This window comes from Myotis lucifugus, unplaced genomic scaffold (genome assembly GCF_000147115.1).
Source record: "Myotis lucifugus unplaced genomic scaffold, Myoluc2.0 scaffold_378, whole genome shotgun sequence".
In the NCBI taxonomy this organism is placed as follows: Eukaryota; Metazoa; Chordata; class Mammalia; order Chiroptera; family Vespertilionidae; genus Myotis; species Myotis lucifugus.
Genome location: NW_005871426.1, coordinates 274481 through 290385, shown reverse-complemented (window position 1 = coordinate 290385; position 15905 = coordinate 274481).

The window sequence follows — 15905 nt, the reverse complement described above, 5'->3', positions numbered from 1 at the left end:
TTAGAGGTATATCTTTATTGAGCCCACACCTGGGGGAATGTTCAAGCTAAGATGTAAAAGAATTTTTGGTCAGGATCTTAGGGAGCTAGGAAAAGCAATTTTAACGGGGGAGGAGGGCATATGTAATACTTTTCATATTTCATAAAGATTTAAATTTTTAATAAGGACAGTTTTTATGTCCTAGGAAATTCCCAAAAAGTGTGCGTAGGTGAAGCGGGTAATTGTCTTTCTGGGGAGAACTAGACTCATTCTCAGTAAGAGAAGCTGCACTAGGTTAGAAGACCTGAGGTGGGGAAATGACAGGCTAGGCAGATTGATGCTTGGAATTGTCCTGGAAAATAACAAAGGGCAGAGAAAAAAGTGTTTCCCTCTATCAGTTCCTTCAGCCCCAGAGATGTCCCACAGAGTACATCATCTAAACTCAGTTTTGTCACCTTAGCTATTTTTCTACTTTGCCTTTCTCAATAATGTGAGTTCTGTAGTTTATATTTAGCAAAAACAAACGAACAAAAAGCAGCAGCAACAACAAGCACAGGACCACAATGTAGCCCTATCAGTGCCTTTTTCTATGCACTTAAGAAAGTGACTGAATATAATATTTAGTTTATCAGCAGTGAAGTCATTACTTGTAGAAATGTATTTCTAAAACAAAATACCATAAAAAATTTTAAAGATACTTTCAAGAATGCTTGAATATTTCTATTTAGAATTTTCTTGCAAAATCAGTGTAGTGTGGTAGAAAAAAAATGTGATTTCAGAATTAGGAGACTTGGGTTAAAATTGTGATTCTACCATTTAGTAGCTCAAACATCAAATTTTTAGAGCCTCTGTTTCTCATTTGTAAAGTGGGGATTATATTACTATCTACCTCGTGGAGTTTTTGTGAGGAGTAAATGAAATAACATGTTAAAGCCCTCAGCAAAAAGGTTGGCACTGAGTAAAAATTCAATAAATGTTAAATCTGCGTGGGGGAAAATGTCAAGAACCCAAGTTTACATGGCGTAAAGCCTGAAAGCAAGAGCTGACATGCATTCTTCTTAACAGTGGGAATATTCTAATTTACTCGGGGGAGTAACTTTGCTTTTTGTTTTTTCTTTTTCTATGTGCCTGGAAGGAAATTCTTTTGTTTGTTCCCTAGTTCAGGTTTCTAGTACGAGGGGGGTAAAGAATACAGCCCTACCATGGTGCAGAACTACCTAATCACACACAGCAACTTGGTTTGGTTGCTGGGGTGACATTTCTTACTGAGAGGCAACAAAGAATGGTCTCTTGTTCCTCCATCACACCTACTGGACTAACAATGTGTCTCAGCTCACAGATGGCTGCTCCCCAGAGCCTTTGACTCCTCAAGGGGTGGAGCAAATGATTTCCTTCCTGGACCAGGACTATCTGTAGTCAGTGTACAGGAGTTGCTGTAGCAACCCTCCAGCTGTGCACCGCCTAGCCGAAACACAGTAAGAGATCCTTGATTTTGTTCGCAAAAGTGAAAACCAGGTTGGTTGGTTTTTTATCAGAAATTGAGAAAATAAGATTGGAACTTTCTAGCCAAGATAGGTCACAAATTGATGAAACTGAAACTAGAAAGTTCAAATGTTTAAAGCAGCAGGTATTGTGAATATTCTAATCCTGGAAATAGGAATTGGAATCTTGAATTAACTGTACTTATTTGGGTCATTGGCAACCCAGCCATTTTTATTAGATTGTAGCCAAAGCTGGGAGAGTTGAAGGGAAATGCTCAGTTTCAGCAGTATAAGTTTAAAGAAGGGTATGCTTAATGTGGTGAGCTAGCTGTCTGGGATGATATACTTCAAAATTATTTTTGAGCTTTCTGTATAGCCTTTTAAAATACAGTTTTAATTGTAAAGTATTATTCATAGTTTTTTAATAAGATGTGAAAGATTAAATTAAAATTTGACTTATGGGTAAAGGTCTTGCACAATAGGAGGGAACACCATGGCCAAAACGCACCAGCTGCCATTGTTGGTGTGAATAAATAGTGAAACTCCTAATGGGGTTTCCTGGAACTTCGTTCAGCTGTACCTAAAGCTGTGCCTACTGAGAACATTTAATTGTATGTGAGGTTTAGATAAGTACAAGCTGACTCCCAGATGCATGCAAGACAAACCTCTCTAAGACATAATAGCATCTGTTAGATTTTAAAAAACACTTTATGGGTGCCATGGCGCCTTTTAATTAAAGCAAAGTGAAGATAAATAAAAATATGTTTTACTTTTTGTTAATTAAATAGGCCTTGCCCTTGCCTCAGCTGTTACCTTCGTAACCTATATCCTTACCTTCATGTAACTTTCCTCCTTCAATTCCTTTTTTGTGTGTTTTTTAATGTAAGGAGAATTAGGCATAAAGTTATAAAGTTAAAGTTTTAAAATATAGTCTAGGCCAGCGTTTGTTTGTATCATAGCTACATATTAATTGTTTAGTAGGTGCACCCCACCAGCATGGCTCGGTGGTTGAGCGTTGACCTATGAACCAGAAGGTCACAGTTCATTTCTGGGTCAGGGCACATGCCCAGGTTGCAGAGCCCAGTCTCTGGTGGGGGATGTGCAGAGGGCAGCTGATCAATGCTTCTCTCTCATCATTAATGTTTCTTTCTCTCTCTCTCTCTCTCTCTCTCTCTCTCTCTCTCTCTCTGAAATCAATAAAAATATATATTTTTTAAAAAAGAATCTCCCTAGCCAGTTTGCTCAGTGGATAGAGCTACGGCCTGAGACCAAAGGGTTTGATTCTGGTCAAGGGCACGTACCTTGGTTGCCTCCCAAGGGGGTGGGGGTGGGGGGGTAGGGGGGTTGTGCAGGAGGCAACCAATTGATTTCTCTCTCACATCGATGTTTCTCTCTGTTTTTCCCTCTCTCTTCTAAAATCTGTCTAAAATCAATAGAAAAATATCCTCAGGTGAAGATTAACAAAAAAGTAAAAAAATTTTTTAAAAAATAGGTGGATTTTGTTTTTCTGGTGGGTATTTTGAGTGTTCTCCTTATTGGTATGGAGCCATTGAGTTTTTATTTGGTGAAAGATCCTACTAGATGTCGTGGGTAATCAGAATTATAAATGAGCATACTGCCCTCCCACCCCTGACGAAATTTATTTTTTATTATACTAGTATGTGCATGTCCCATTATAAACCCATGTGTTGAGCAGTTTTAGTAGAAAACAATAGAAAATCACTGTTGATCTCTTGTTACTTTTGCTCTGAGGCAGTTATGTGACAATATAAGACTTATTAATGACCAATTCAACTGTCTGTAATGTTGAAGGCTGGATCCAGGTGTTGGTGGTTGGAAGAGGAATGTTGGGCATTATAAATTATCAAAGGAAGGTAAAAAGTTACATGAATGATATAATCAGCTTTCTAGAATTTTTAAAATAAGGGTGAAGTTATCCACCATATTCTCTGTCTAGATTTTCTTACCTAGATTTTGCTCACCTAGCTTTCCCTTATTATTGAGATCTCAATTTATTGCTTCCTCTAAGAAGCCCTCTTTAAGCCTCCCCTTCACACCCTGCCTTCTCCCAAATCTGACTTGGCTGCCTCTTCTAGGTATCTCTACTGTCTTTGTATTTAGCAAACTTTCTTCTTATTGTTTGTTTGTCTTCCCAGTAGACTGAAAGCTCCTAGAAACAAGATTCTTTCTTGTTCACCACTGTAGCCCAGCACCTCGCACAATATCCGGCCCATAGTAACCTCTCAATAAGTATTTGATAAATGTAATGAAAATATATTCTGGCGGTCTCATCTAAGTGATCAGGTGCTGTTCCAGGATCAGGTGCTGTTTCAGGCACCAAGTCAGCTGTTCGGCTGTTTCACCTTTCAAGGATATGTGATCATATTTTACATAACCCTGATTAAGATTATGCCAGTATTTTATTGTTTGTCTATTTGGGGGCACAGACCATAGGTACTCAAATGATGCTTTCTTTGCTATTATAATGCTAAGAGGAAGAGCTTTGAGAGCCAAGGTAGTTCTTTATTTATATATTGGATTTATATATTGGTATGTTTGCCTTGTTCATTCAGCAAGTGTTTATCCATCTCTAATCAACTATTTGTTGATCTCAAGATACTGTGCTAAATGCTATAGGAGATTCAAAGACAAATTATGCATGGATTCTGTCTTCTAATTGTTTATAAATTCATAGGGGAAATAAGGCATACTTAAATATAATACAAGGAAGAAAACAATATGTGACATAGAGATATAATGACTAGCATAGAGTAAGTGTTCAACAAATATTTGTCTACTAAATCTTTGTTTTCATCTCTGAATAAAGTTGGCCTGATGGTATTTCTTCATATATATATAGCTTTCATCTGTTTTTTTTTACCTGTAGCAGTATTGATCTAGCATTCTTGATCTATAAGCTTGTTGATTGAAGATACTAGTTCACCTAGTAAGTTTAAACTTAATACTATCCACATAAACAGTATCAAATTCAAGGCCTGAATAGAGAAAATTGTGTATGAAACAAAGTAAATGGGGAGTGGAGAGCAAGGGGAGCAGAAATCAAGCAATAATGAGTTAGACCAGTGGTCGGCAAACTGCGGCTCGCGAGCCACATGCGGCTCTTTGGCCCTTTGAGTGTGGCTCTTCCACAAAATACCGGCTCTTCCACAAAATACTGACTTCTGCACATGGGCCACGAAGTTTCAATCACACCGCACGTGGTATTTTGTGGAAGAGCCACACTCAAGGGGCCGCATGTGGCTCGTGAGCCGCAGTTTGCCAACCACAGATCAGACTAATAAAAAAATAATATACAGAAAGGTTACATTTTAGAGGCTAATTATTGACTTGTACAACATATGCAAATGATTGCCACTCACTTTCTTTATGAATTCAAGCTACTCAATTTCTTCACACTTCATATTTCTCATTTGTTGGACCAAGTCTGTTTTTCAAACTGCAGGTCATATCCTATTAATGGATCGTGAAATCAGTTTAGTGGGTCACTACCAACATTTTTAAATGCTACAGAATAGCATTAAAAATAGAGTGCATCACACATAGAGAAGGTTATCAGTATTTTGTGAAATTTTGCTCTGAGCTATGGTCAGAACATAGGAAGAAATGCCACAGGGAAGTAAACATTGGAATGATGTTAATAATGGGTTTCTACCCACTTGTAAGTTTCCACCATTACAAATTATTAAAGTTGCTTAAATAGTTAAAGAAAGGAATTTTAGCCCTAGCTGGTTTGTCTTAGTGGGTAGAGCATCGGCCCAAGGACTGAAGGGTCCCAGGTTCAATTCTGGTCAAGGGCACATACCTCGGTTACAGGCTCAATCTCCAGCCCTGTTCAGGGCATGTGTGGGAGGCAACCAATGATGTGTCTCTCTAACATCTACGAGTCTCTCTGTCTCTCCTCCTCCCTTCCACTCTCTCTTAAAAAAAAAAAAAAAATCAATGGAAAAATATCCTTAGGTGATGATTAACAAAAAAAAAAAGAAAGAAAAAAGAAAAGAAAAGAAAGGAATTTTAGTCTTTATAAAAAGAATTGTAAAGTGAGTCAGACTTTCTAGTCCAGCGGTTCTCAACCTGTGGGTCTCGACCCCTTTGGGGGTCGAACGACCCTTTCACAGGGGTCTCCTAAGACCATCGGAAAACACATATGTAATTACATATTGTTTTTGTGATTAATCACTATGCTTTAATTATGTTCAATTTGTAACAATGAAATTGGGGGGTCACCACAACATGAGGAACTGTATTAAAGGGTCGCGGCATTAGGAAGGTTGAGAACCACTGTTCTAGTCAGAGCTAAAATAATATCCTTTTGAACTAATTTTGCTTAATCTGATTAAGTGAATTTTAGGATAACTTCTGAAAAACCTTGTAAGGTATTTTTTGGGTCAGTTTTGCTCAAAATTAAAAGTACATTGACTTGTGGGGCATTTCTTAGAAAAATCTATTACTGAGCTAGCACAGAATGTGAAGTATTTCTGGCCTGAAATATAAGATTAATGTTTACAGGGCAGTTGCCCAAAATCTTCTTGCTGAACTAGAACGTACTTCACTGCCCATCACTGTAGGTCCTTTTAACTTTACAAATGTGTTATTTAAAACATACTGGTACACAGGAAACTCATTTAAAATTAAATTTAAGGACATTCCTGAAAATTCCATGAAACACTAATGGTTTTATAGTTTATAATTTCTAGCAAAAGAAAATGTACCTTAAAAATATTTTTTCAGAGATAGCTAAATCCACAATATGTAATACATGTGAGAGAATAGCACTATTAATATCTTAAATATTGAATGCTTGAACACAACATAAAAAGCATTACTACCACCTTCCTTTTCCCAAAAATAAGCTACAAATGTAAAGCTGGGAAATTCAGTACCAGAGTTAAAAGAATTTATTTCTAGGTTATGGATTTCTACTTTTTCTTTCATTACAAAAGTAATTGATCTTTTAAAATCTTATTCTATGATTTTATGTGTATAACTTCTCTGTTTGATAAGATTGGAAATGTTTATATCAGTATTACATACTTAGATTCTTTTGTGGTTTGGTTTAAATATTGAGCACCTAAGTTAAATTTTCAGGGAGGGTTTTTCCTCTTTGTGCTCTTACAGTATAGCTCTGGAGAAGAGGGCGGGGTGTGCCTTTGGTATTTGGATAGGGTTTCTGCCTGTGATTTCTCATTCTCAGAGCTACTTCTGAGCAGTCCTATGGCTATGCTGCAGAAAGTACAGTTTGCTTCTCTTAACCAGTCTACTAAAACAATATTGATTCACCTGCTGAAATAAAACACAAACCACTCAGAGACTAAAGCATTTAGAAAAGAAAAGGCTTTACTATAGTATATGCAAAGGCGGTTTACGAGAGAGTCCAAGCTTTAGAAGGACAGCCTTATCAAATTAAAACTATGACAAGTATTTAAAGGTGGGGAAAAAAACCTATAAAATTACCAAAGTCACCAAGCTTACAGTGATTCTCTTCAAGGCAGAAAACAGCAATTTTCTCACATAATTGTCATATCCAAAAAGGTCATTATGTATCTTCAGACATCAGCATTTTCAAAGAAATAGTTGTTTTTAAGAGAGTAACTTACAGGAGAGACTCAAAGGCTTCATTTACTTGGGGGAACAAAAACTAGACAGAGTGACTTTTTGTTGTTACTTTATCTCAGGGTTGCAGTGTGTGTTTCACGGGTCCCCTAAGATCAACTTCGGGTCCAAAGAGTCACTAAAAGGACACATAGAACTCAGAGAAGCACTGTTACGGTTTATTACCGTGAAAGGATACAGATTTAAACCGACAACGGAAAAAGGGACATGGGGCAAATTTTGGGAAACACCAGGCATGAGCTTCCCACGGTCCTCTTCCAGTGACGTCATGCAGACAGCCCTTACTTCTCCTTGCATCGATGTGTGGTGATATGCTTGGAGTATTGTCAACCAGGGGAGCTCCTACAAGCCTTGGTGGCCAAGTTTTTTATTGTAGGCCAGTCACACAGGCATGGCTGACTGCCCATGCCGGTGTGACCAGCCCCTCTAGAGTTCAAGCTGGACCCCATGGCCCAAGGCCCCTCACCATAAGTCACATCGTTAACATAGACTGTCTGGCAGGGCCTAAGTTCCCCAGGTAGACAACATTCTTAAAAGCAGGGTATTCCGAGGGTTTATGGCTATCTCCCAGGAGCTGAGCAGGGGCCAAACCTTTCTTGGGAATATGAAAGGTTTATACAACCTAGACAGGCTGTGTCAATCCTTCACTGCACAGTGTTGTTTTGTTTTGTTTTCTGACTCTGGAATGTAATGTGCATGGCTTACCCATCTGGTTAAGGTGTCCATATTGCCTCCAAATTTCCTCCTAAGGTGTGACTTTGACCATGTAAATTTACTTAATGATTTTCTGATGCAGTATCACTATTTTGATGTTTTATTTGGCCAGTTTTGTATATAAGTGTGAGAAAAAGGTGATGCTTGGTTTACAAAGACCCTATAATCCTATATAATAAAAGGCTAATATGCAAATTGACCGAACAGCGGAATGACCAGTCGCTGTGATGTGCACTGACCACCAGGAGGGCAGACACTCAATGCAGGAGCTGCCCCCTGGTGGTCAGTGTACTCCCACAGGGGGAGTGTGGCTCAGCCAGAAGCCGGGTTCATGGCTGGTGAGTGCAGTGGCAGTGGCGGGAGCCTCTACCACCTCCGCTGCAGCCACTCAGTCAGACATCCCCTGAGGGCTCCCGGACTCTGAGAGGGTGCAGGCTGGGCAATTTTGTGCACCGTGCCTCTAGTATGATTAATAAAGCTGGAGCCATGAGATACTAAAATTGAAGAGTTGGCTTTGGAGGCTTTGTAAAGTTCATAAGGTTGTCATTAGTTTTATATGTAAGATATTGCTCTCATCAGCCCATATACTGAGATCAGGAACCAAGAACCAGCTAATTCACTTGGACTTTGTTTAAAAATGGGCTTGCCATACCTAATTTAATAAGATTTTTAAAGCATGGTCACCAAAGTGATTTTTAAATTACTGGCAGGTGGAAAGGGGAGTAGATTCGCTGAACCTATGCAAAATAGCTACATGGCTATGAAAAGCAAAGGCTAATATTTTACCACTTTACCATTTGGAGATACTTTTGTATTTTTTGTCATTTTTCTCCAGAATTATTATTTTATGCTTTTCTGATAATGTGTTACTTACAAGCTACATTAAGAATTTTCATAGACATTTCATCTGAATTACAAAGGGTCAGTTAGATCAAGATATCACTTAAAGAGTGTTTTCATTCCGGTTTATACAAGTGTAGCCAATAGAGAGTTCAAAATAAAAAGAAAGGAATTTTTCTTATATGCCCATTAGAAATAGAACATTAGCCATAATTAGCTCATTTAGTCCTAGGTAATGAATCCTTATTTTTCTGATTTGGGGGCAATGCAAGCAATTTCACAAAGTCATCTGCTTCTAGATTTAAAGAATCCTAGAGCTCTATCTCTTGGTAATCTGCCAGGTATCTGTTTGCTATGCTGATATCAGCTTATACTGAAACATCTTGTTACTCCCTGTAGATCAACAGTATGAGTACAGTAAAAACCTTTACTGGGGCTTTGATTCTTTTTATGTTTCTTCCAAAAGACTCAGTTTAAGGTTAGTAGCTTATAGTTAAGTCTTCAATAAAATGTAAGGGAAAAGCAAAAGCTGTCTGTGGATGACAAAACTCAATGGCTCAGGTTCATTTGTAATAGCCAACAATGCTAGAACAGTGGAAAGTGGAATCCTTTTTTCTGAAATAACACATAATCATTTTACAAGGATTTAGTCAATAGTAACCCAGAGAGGAAAAATAAGTCTCCAGCTTTTCATTTATCCCACAAAACATTTGGGGATTGTCACCTGAAAACAAAATATTCCTTTTAAAAAATTCAATTTTTAAGTATAGTTATTGCGCCAGTCTTTATATATGGACATGAGTATGCTTCTGTAAAACCTGAAAGTTACACAATTGCTAAAAAAAAATACATTTATTTTACATTCATAGTCATAAACTTTACTTAAGTGTGATTAACTTAGTTTAAACTCTTATGGACTTCAAGGTCTTTTCATATTGAAGACTTTTACAGTATTTTCTAGCTAATAAAAAATCTGGAGTAAACCAAAAGTATCAAATTATTTTTAGTATTCCTCCTTCACTAGAATAAATGAGCACACCTTTGTGGCTGGGTAGCACCTGATCAGGAAACCCCCAAAGACAATTTTGGTGTAAAAGACAATAGTAAGAGTTCATTATTCTGAATTTGGGGGCTGAATTTGAGAAATGCAATCTCAAAAAAAAAAAAAAAAGAGGAGAAAAGATGATTACATGACTAAAGAAAAAAGGTTACAGGCAATCTTTAAAATAAACTGAGCATCAGTAATGATATTTTTGGAGAACTTTTTTAAAGATGAAGAACTTTTGTTTAGAAAAATAGTTCAAGGGCATGACAAAAGCACAAAATGTTAGTCTCAGAATATTTTGGTAATATAAAAAGACTTCTGCTATTTAGGCTCAAAATATCTCTTAACTGCTCTTTGTTCCAAGAAGACATAAGCACTCTCTGGGTATTTCTTAGAACTCAAAGTTCTCAGGCTTCCTTCAGATTTACTAAATCAGAAGCTTTGGAGGTGGAGCCTAGAAATCTATGTCTGAACAAGTCCTCTAAGTAATTTGAGGCACACTAACTTTGAGAACCACTGCTCTAGGTAACTACCAAAAGAAAAACAGGTTTAATTAAAAACCTAATAGATGCATAGCCTATGGACACAGACAATAGGGTGGTGAAGGCTTGGGAGAGGTGGGTGAAGGATGGAGGGAGTCAATGGGAAAAAACCAGCAACAAAGAAACAAAGGGACATCTGTCATACTTACAACAATAAAGATAAGTTTTAAAAAAAAAAGAAGCCCTAACTGGTTCTGCTCAGTGGATAGAGCGTCAGCCTGCGGACTCAAGGGTCCGGGGTTCGATTCCAGTCAAGGGCATGTACCTTGGTTGCGGGCACATCCCCAGTAGGGGGTGTGCAGGAGGCAGCTGATCGATGTTTCTCTCTCATCGATGTTTCTAACTCTCTATCCCTCTTCCTTCTTCTCTGTAAAAAAAAAAAATCAAAATATATTTTTTAAAAAAGAAAAAAAACCTAATAGAAGAGAATAGAATAATAAAAATACTGATTGCCCTGGTCAGGTGGCTCAGTTGGTTGGAGCGTCATCTCATGCACCAAAAGGCTGTGGATTTGATTCCTGGTCAGGGCACATACCTGAGTTGCAGGTTCCATCCCTGCTTGGAGCACATATGGGAGGCAACTGGTCAATGTTTCTTTCCCATTGATGTTTCCTTCTCGCTCTCAAGTCAGTAAAAATGTATCCTCAGATATATATATATATATCTCTAAAGTGATAAAGGAAAGGAGGAATAAAGGAACAAGGAATAGATGGGACAAATAGAAAAATAAATATAATATTAAAATACATGGTAAGGAATTCCTTCTTTTTTACAGCAGCATAGTATTCCATTGTGTATATGTACCACAGTTTTCTAATCTGTTCATCTGCTGATGGGCACTTAGGCTGTTTCCAAATCTTAGCTATGTTAAGATCTGGAAACAGCCTAAGTGCCCATCAGTAGATGAATGGATTAGAAAACTGTGGTACATCTACACGATGGAATACTATGCTGCTGTTAAAAAGAAGGAACTCCTACCATTTGCAACATCATGGATGGAACTGGAGAGCATTATGCTAAGTGAAACAAGCCAGTCAATGAAGGAAAAATACCACATGATCTCACTCATTCATGGATAATAAAGACCATTACAAACTTTTGAACAATAATAGATACAGAGGCAGAGCTGCCTCAAACTGATTGCCAAACTGCAGTGGGAAGGCCAGAGAGAGTTGGGGGGCAGGAGGGAGGGGAGTAAGAGATCAACCGAAGGACTTGTATACATGCATATAAGCATAACTAATGGACATAAGACACTGGGGGGTAAGGGAGGGTAGGGGTTTGTCAAGGGCGGGGGGGAAAAAAAAAGGACACTTATGTAATACCCTTTGTAATACTTTAAGCGAAAAAAAAAAAAAACAACAACAAAAAAAAAACAAAAACAAATCTTAGCTATGTTAAATTGTGCTGCTATGAACATAGGGATGCATATATCCTTTCTGATTGGTGTTTCTGGTTTCTTGGGATATATTCCTAGAAGTGGGATCACTGGGTCAAATGGGAGTTCCATTTTTAACTTTTTGAGGAAACGCCATACTGTCTTCCATAGTGGCTGCACCAATCTGCATTCCCAGCAGCAGTGCACGAGTGTTCCTTTTTCTCCGCATCCTCTTCTCTCCAGCACTTGTCGTTTGTTGATTTGTTGATGATAGCCATTCTGATAGGTGTGAGATGGTACCTCATTGTTGTTTTGATTTGCATCTCTCGGATGATTAGTGACTTTGAGCATGTTTTCATATGTCTCTTGGCTTTCTGAATGTCCTCTTTTGAAAAGTGTCTATTTAGGTCCTTTGCCCATTTTTTGATTGGATTGTTAACAGCATGGATGGAACTGAAGAGCATTATGCTAAGTGAAATAAGCCAGTCAATGAAAGAAAAATACAGTGGGGCCTTGACTTACGAGTGTCCCAACTAACGAGTTTTTCGAGATACGAGCTGTCTCTTGGCCGATTTTTTGCTTTGAGTTGTGAGCTAAAATTCGGGTTACGAGCCAGCTTCAGATACCCCACCCCTAGTTGGCGCAGCAAACGTCACAGTGAACGCCACAACATCAGCCCAGCATCACGTGTCTCACTTGTTCACTTTAAGATTTGACAGACGAGTAATTTGAGTTACGAGCTCTGTCACGGAACGAATTAAACTCGTAAGTCAAGGCCCCACTGTACCACATGATCTCACTCATTTATGGATAATAAAGACCATTATAAACTGATGAGGCAGAGCAGCATCGAACAGACTGTCACAAACTACAGCGGGAAGGCCAGGGAGGGTTGGGGGTGGGGGGGTCGGGTAAGAGATCAACTGAAGGACTTGTATGCATGCATATAAGCATAACCAATGGACACAAGACACTGGGGGGTAGGGGAGGCTGGGGGAAGGTCAAGGGGGAAAAAAAAGGAGACATATATAATACTCTTTGTAATACTTTAAGCAATAAAACAAAATTTAAAAAAAATACAAGGTAAGATTGTTCACTTAAACCCAACTATAACAGTAATATCATTAAATGTAAATGAACTAACAGATTTTTAAATTGGATTCAACAGACAAAAAGACACAGACAATTTAAAAGCATTAAGAAGAAATTCCATGGCCATAAAAAGGAATGATATACTGATACATGCTTAGAACATGGGTGAACCTTGAAAACATGCAAAATGAATGCAATCACAAAATGCCATATATTGTATGTTTCCATTTATATAAAATGTCTAGAATGGGCAAATCTGTACAGATAGAGAGTAGATTATTGGTTGCCTATTGCTGAGGGTTGGGTGGCTAGAGAAAGATGGTGAATTGCGGCTAATGGATAATGGATATGGGTTTTCTTTGGCGGGGGGGTGATGAAAATGTTCTAAAATGGATTGTAGCCGAAACCGGTTTGGCTCGGTGGATGGAGCGTCGGCCTGCGAACTGAGGGGTCCCGGGTTCGATTCCAGTCAAGGGCATGTACCTTGGTTGTGGGCACATCCCCGGTGGGTGATGTGCAGGAGGCAGCTGATCGATGTTTCTCTCTCATCGATGTTTCTAACTATCTCTCTCCCTTCCTCTCTGTAAAAAAAATCAATAAAATATATTTTTTTAAAAAATAAATAAATAAAATAAAATGGATTGTAGTGATGGTTGAATAGTTCCATGAATACACTAAAAATCATTGAATTGTATACTCTAAGTGGGTTAAAAAGCTTTTGAAATATTAAAGGATATTGTGAATAAAATGTTACATCAAAAAAATTGTCTACTTAGATGAAATGTTCTTTTAAAAAACTTTCATTAAATGAACACAAAAAGAAATTGAAATGTGAATAATCATAATCTGTTAAAGTTATTGAATATGTAATTTAAAACTCTTCCATAAACAAAATTTCAGGCTGAGATTTTTCACATGTGAATTAATTTAAACATTTAAGGAAGAATAATACTAATCTTTAACTTTCTCAGAAAATAGAGAGGGAGCACTTCACACTTTTTAAAAGAGGCAGTATATCTTGGTATCAAAACCCGACAAGAGCACTCAAAGAAAATGCAGGCCAATTTTTCTCATGAACATAAATGCAAAAAATCTAAACAACATAATAGCAAATTGAGTCCACTTTCCTTTAAAAAGAGATAAATCATGACCAAGTGGGGTTTATTCCAAGAAAGCAGTTTTAGACTAACAATAAAAAAAAACCCATTAAATTCACTGCATTAACAAATAAATGAGGAAAGTCACATTATCTCTATAGATGCAGAAAAAGGATTTGACACTATTTAATACCCATTCAAGAAAATAAACGCAAACTCTCAGTAAACTAGAAGTACAACCAGGTTATTGAATTCAAACCATCAAATCTGTGTCATGTGTCCCTGACCAAAGGTCATGTCCTATAGTCACACTGGAGAGAAGACACTATTGTGTTTGTCTGAACAATGCCTAGGGGAGGGTGGAGCTGCTTGGAAGGAACCTGGGTCCTTGAATGTCCAAGAGGAGCAGAGCTGCTCTGTTCCCCTGGACCATTCACATCAGCATCACTCCGTTAGACACACTTAAACATTTTGTTCCTGCCCTACCTGGTTTGGCTCAGTGGATAGAGTGTTGGCCTGCAGACCAAAGGGTCCTTGGTTGATTCCAGTCGAAGGCACATACCTGGGTTACAGGATCCTCCCTGGCCCAGGCCCTAGTGGGGGCATGTGCTGAAGGCAACCAATCAATGTGTTTCTCTCACATCAATGTTTCTTTCTGTCATTCCCTCTCTCTTCCAATCTCCCTAAAAATCAATGGGAAAAAATATCCTTAGGTGAGGATTAACAACAACAGCAACAACAAAACACACAACATTTTGTTCTTTAAGCCACTGATGACTATGCCTTTTTGTTAAAACAACTTGGCTTTAAATTCTGGCTTTTGTATATGGGAAGAGCATTTGATGAACAAAGATGACCAAGCATGAAACACGTTTGTCCAAGGAGGTTATAGAGTATTTATTCATGCAGCTCTTCATGAAGAAGATTGGTGATATGGGGCCAGCTTGCTCATCCATTTAAATTCTGGCTTTTGCTAGAATAAAATTCATTGTGTGGTTTTTTTTGTTTGTTTGTTTTTTGTTTTTTTTTTAAAATATATATTTTATTGATTTTTTACAGAGAGGAAGGGAGAGAGATAGAGAGTTAGAAACATCGATGAGAGAGAAACATCGATCAGCTGCCTCCTGCACACCCCCTACTGAGGATGTGCCTGCAACCAAGGTACATGCCCTTGACCGGAATCGAACCTGGGACCTTTCAGTCCGCAGGCCGATGCTCTATCCACCAAGCCAAACCGGCTAGGGCTTGTTTTTTTGTTTTTACACATCACATTACCAAATTTTAGGGGCTTTAAAAATGTTTGAAGTTGTGTTGATTTGTGTGTTTGGTTGATTTGTGTGTTGGGCTAAATCTATTTCCATTTATTACAATTGCTGATATATTTGAATTTATTTCTACCATGCTTCCTTTTGTTGCCCTTTTCTCTCTTTTCCTGCTTTCTATTGGATTTAAAAGATGCATTTCTACCTCTTAACCCCACCTGTTTGGAAAGCTCTAGGTTGCATTCCTATTCTCCTAGTAGTCACTTTCCAGTTTTTGACATGCATTATACATTTTTCTAGCTGAGTCCAAAGTTACTCAGTATGTATTTATCTTCTAAATATGTCTGCTCTCACCCATCAAAGCCCATTTTCACCACCCAATGAACAACCTCACACCCTGCCCAAGCCAATCTTCCTATCTTTCTCTTAGAGCTTAGATTTTACCACTTTTTAAACACATAAAAGGTTTGTTGTTTACAATCAATATTTATTGAATGTACTTATTTTAAAAAAATACTATTGAGCAATCCTTGAGAATCTCTTTGCAGAGACTTTAAACGTCTAGCACAGAGTAGGTGCTCAATAAATAAAACCTATCCCCCCTCCCAAACTAAACAGTTGTTTGTCTCTTTAGTGCTAGACATGAGTGCTCAGCAGGCATGGATTCCTCTGGGTTGGATCCATTTCATGCACAGTTGTCAAAGCCTGACCTGTCCTGATGTTAATTTTGTGAATACTGTACTTGCCTGTGTAGCAAGCTAAATGGTGCAGGATTAACTGTTCTCATTTCTAAGCTGTGAAGTGTTGAAACTGATCAGGAAATGAAGGCAGAACGTCCATCCTC